The sequence below is a fragment of the Atta colombica genome, unplaced genomic scaffold (assembly GCF_001594045.1).
Source record: "Atta colombica isolate Treedump-2 unplaced genomic scaffold, Acol1.0 scaffold198, whole genome shotgun sequence".
NCBI classification, from domain to species: domain Eukaryota; kingdom Metazoa; phylum Arthropoda; class Insecta; order Hymenoptera; family Formicidae; genus Atta; species Atta colombica.
Genome location: NW_017259291.1, coordinates 4,799,756 through 4,804,542, shown reverse-complemented (window position 1 = coordinate 4,804,542; position 4,787 = coordinate 4,799,756). Strand labels below are relative to the sequence as shown.

Here is a 4,787-nt window from a genome sequence, read left to right as displayed (position 1 = left end):
GTCTTCAATAAACGCGTATCTTCAATAACGCCGTAAACTGCAAAAGGAAAACGACAATCTCGCTTTGATCTTATGTCGTGTGGAAAGAAGTCTCTTGGCGGCGACCACGTGCTTCGCACGGAGAGGTGGGAGGCTGCGGCAGAAGCACGTGCGAACTTTCCTCGCCGGCGTAGAGAAGTACACGCGCTCCGATCTCTTTACAGCGGCTCGCGGGTATCATCGGGAATAATCGCGCATCTCTTCCGTCAGCGTGTACGATATTCCTTCTCATTTATTCGCTTCTAGCCTCGCTTATCGGTCCTTTGATCTCATATGAAGCGCACTCACTGACGGGCTCTTAGAGTCGCCTCGGTAAAACGCTCCATCTCGACCGCTTTCGCGCGCGTTGAGTCTGCGAATAGTCGATAATCGTATCGTCTCACTATGGATAAGAGAATCGACCAAGCGACGAGGACGACGACAAGGACGACGATTCTAACGATAACTCCGAAGACGATAATGAAAACGACGGCGAATCTCTACCATGGACGAAAATAAATCCATACATCAACTGTGACACAATTACGCGGCAGTCTCTCTCTCTCTCTCTCTCTCTATCTTCGCTGCGGGTGAGAACCTTGATGATTTACGACGCGCGCGCGGGCCACAGACGGTCAATGACAGTGCGTCGCGCGCAGTGCACTCATGAGACTCCGGATAAACGCTTGGCTCGTCTTAATTAGGCGCGATTAAGCGAGACGCGCGCGCTCGCTTGACAGTCGGATGAACGGCCGGTCGGGTAGACGAGAGGTAGATAGACGAGGAGGATCGTCACATGGACCGCAGCAGAGAAGGCTGAGAGAGGCTGCGACCTGTCCGCTTGGTGACCATCGTAGCACTGAACACCGAGCTCTCTTTCGACCGACGGCTATAGGGCTTCGGAGCAGCACACGCTCTCTCGCTCTCTTCGTCGAACCTGTCTCGGTCCCTCCGACTCCCGCCCGTCGTCATTCTTCCTCCCTCGTGTTCTCAGAATCTCTTTTTTTCTCTTTTCTTCCTAGAGAGGGGAAGAGGAGCTGAACTGTCTCTGTTAATGTCCACGTGTGTAATGCACGTGGCGATACGCATAGCATGCGTGGTCCTTTTCCCGCGCCGTCGATGAAAGGTTGAAAAAAAAAAAGAACCGGTCTTGCGATACCAAACTAGCTTTCGGCTGCAAATTTATTTCGGGCTTTTTTCTTTCGTCAACAAATTGCGAGGATTTGTCGCGCGGAATGCGGGTTCGTAGACGGGACGTCGCGACATGGCGCATTAAGAATCTTAAAAAATGAAAAGCGGCACGAAAGGGTTAGCGCGTAAAACATGGATTTTTATATCAAATAAAAAAGCCGCATCCTTATTCCATAGTCATATCTTTAGTAGGATGAAAAGGATGAAAGGAAAAAGTATTATGGGGTGGAGAAACTCTCTTCTTTGAGTCAGAAATAAATTCAAGTCCTTGGAGTCGAAATACTTTTGCTTGCAAATTTTTACAGAGTTATCCATCGAATTTCATGACTACTTTATAATAAATATAATAAATGCAAGTACTTTATAATAAATAAATAAATGAGTTCAACGCAGGCGGAACTGCGGCTTTTCCGTTGAAAAGAGTGAATAAGTGAATATAAAAGAATTTATATTTAGATTGTGAATAATTCTAAGTGAGAGAAGTTAACGCGGAAAAATGATAGTTCATATAAACGACGGCACTTTATCGTGACGCCAATACTCGACTACAAGACTCGTTAAAAAATTAACTTTGTGTAATATTCTATTTACGAGTTAATTGCACAATTGCCAAATTAAATACACATGTCGTTTATTGTCAGCCCTACATATAATCAATCCACGTGTGTGTTCGAACAGTTATCAACTCGCTCCTTAATTCTTTCATTTGTTTCAATAAAGTATTTGCCGATTGTGAGCACGGCGTGAAGCGTACCAGAATATAAATCGACTGATTATTACTCGGACTGATTAAAGTCATACCAGAAATACACGCGTCGATTTACGGGTGCTGCTGTCTCCGCAGTGAATCACTCGAGAGAATATGCGTCAAGTGGAATTATGAACGCGGATGTTAAAGAGTGGATTAAAGTATGTAAGAAGTAAAGAAATCTGTCTATACGGAAGATATCTTTATGGAAAAGATGTTTTTCAAATAAGATTAAAAATTTATGCATCAGTCTTCTGACAAAAATCGTAATTACATTCTTATAATTACATGAAAAGAATGATTTTGCTTGAAGTATCTAAAAATTTAGATAGATACAGATCTAATAAAAAATAATTTTGTTGGATATTTAATCAGAGATAATTAATCAAATAATAAACTCAAGCATGATGAGCAATGCTATGAAAAGTTTTAACATTTTAATAATCAATTTGAATATTTTATATAATTATTTTGATAAATCCAAGAAATTTTTATTTTCTATATTTTAAATTTTTTAATATTTCAGGAGAATCGTTTTTTTCTAATGTTAAAAATTAAAATGTGAAGCTCCATCTTTTTTTGAATTTGTAATTGAATTAATTTTGATAAGTATTATGAATTGTCAGAAGATATAAATTGAATTGCGGGAAAGCGGACGGAAGAGAGATTTCTGTTTGCGAAGGATTTCATTTCGATTCGTTATTGAGATTTTTTAGGCGAACTTTGATCTTAACGGCCTCGTCGGTTTGATTTTATTTTCGGCGAGCCTCCAGCCGTCTGTAAAACTCTGATTGGAGCGATATTAAGGTCGTATGACGATTATCGGAAAAATGCACGCGACCATTTATGCGGTGCGCGCCGCGGCGCCGTTCGTAATAGCGTCCGCAAATCGTTGCGTCAGTCAAATATAAATGCAAATTGACAAATACTCGCATACGCATTAAGTGCATGGCCGCGTGCCGTTATGGACACAGGAAGGACTCTCCTTGAGTTTCTTTGTAATCGCATTTAAAATGTGGGCATCCTCCGTCGTCGACTTTATTAAGAGTCACTTATCACGCTACTCGATGGTTATGTAATTAATTAAGAATACCTAATTATCATTTTCCATTAACCGAAGAAATTAAGGAATCTCGTGTGGATTTTTTTACAATGCTTTTTTGTGATCATTTCACGACTAAAGATTTTAATTTTTACTAAAAACTGCTTGTTTATATTATATTTTTATTTATCTATCTTTATGTTTTAATGAATGTTTTTGGATTAATTAATCTTGAAATCAATAAATGATTTAAAATTTTTTAATATGGAGGTCAGGAGTGATTTTTTTCAAAACTTTAATTGACGATTTGTGAAAGAATTTTAAAACGAAATTCCATTGATGACTTTAACTCGTGACACGTTTGTTGAATGATGATCATCAAGAAAAAGAGAGAGCATTGAATAGTACTCACAAATATGTATGCGCATCGCGCGCTTCGCGCCAAATGTCCTGTACGAGGTGATAGACGTGCGATTTCCGACGGTGGAGACGTTTCCAAGGATGTTGAGAAAACGGTGCCTTTCCCTTGGCCATTCAGTCCTCGTAGACTCGTTTTCCAGATGCTTTGCCGCAAATAAATGCATCGTAAATGTACGTCCAATGGACCGTTTGACAGTTCTCTTTCAATATATATCTTTCAATAAAAAATACTTCTTTATGACTTAATTGTAGAAAAATATCTTATTTTATTGAAAAGATAAATTAAATTGATTTAATTTCGTCTTTATTTTTTTTGTCTAAATATCTTTTGTGTGAAATTTTGTGCATTAGAAAAAAAATGTTTGTTGTGTATTTATTACGATTTTACGATCTTTTTTTCTCGAGAGATTATGTCGCTTCTTTTCCTGCTATAGATATGTTGCAAAGAAAAATACATAATGCCTATCGATCCGATTTTTCTTATCGATCGAGAAAAAAAGATCGTAAAATCGTAATAAATACACAACAAACATTTTTTTTCTAATGCACAAAATTATATACGATAAAGCTTTTCAGCTTATCTGAAAAATGAATGCAATTTCTTTCGGTATGTGAATGTCATGTATAGTTGGCAACAAAATATTATATATATTTTAAATTAAATGTCCTATACGAATATAAACTATACACATATTTTATATTAAAATACATATATCTAGCCAGTGTGTCTTCAATTGACATACATTTTATATTACAATTTGAAATTCATTTCGAATTTACGATTAATTATGTGTAAAAATCCGCTATTTCGATGAAACGATATCTTCATAAAGCAAATGTATAATTATATATAAATAAAGCAAAATAGGGGAAAACGCAATTTGCGCGAAATAGGCTCATAATAACTGAGACGAAAATTTAAATACGTATTTGGCTTGTTCAACGACGCATAATACGTAGCATTGCGCTGTTGATTTATTAATAGTCGATGCACCATCCGTGTATAATGCACGCAAATCCATATAAAATTCCGATATTCACAGATGCGTATTCACAGATACGATTTATGTTTGTAAAGTTAAATTAGCTTCATTGTAGATAGATACAGATTATGATCGATAAATCAATTTGATCGATAACCAACTGAGTACCGGTTTGTGTTAGCAAAAAGGAAAGATATAAACAGAAAATTTTCTTCATTCATATATTTATCATATTTACGGTTTGTACGTCCGTCTGCGATAGTCAAATGTCTCCACCAAAGAAATAACTATAAGAGATTTAATATAATTTAGAGAAAGGTTTGACTGAATCCGTTTTGACTGCGGAGAGAGGGAGAGAGAGAGAGAGAGAGAGAGAGAGAGAGAG

General features: G+C 37.4%; 1 protein-coding gene across 1 annotated transcript in view; it reads left to right on the top strand.

Annotated features, from left to right (window-relative positions):
• LOC108687015 (very-long-chain enoyl-CoA reductase) overlaps window positions 1-4,787 on the top strand; it is a 99,585-nt gene that overhangs the window by 34,458 nt on the left and 60,340 nt on the right. The window lies entirely within an intron of this gene.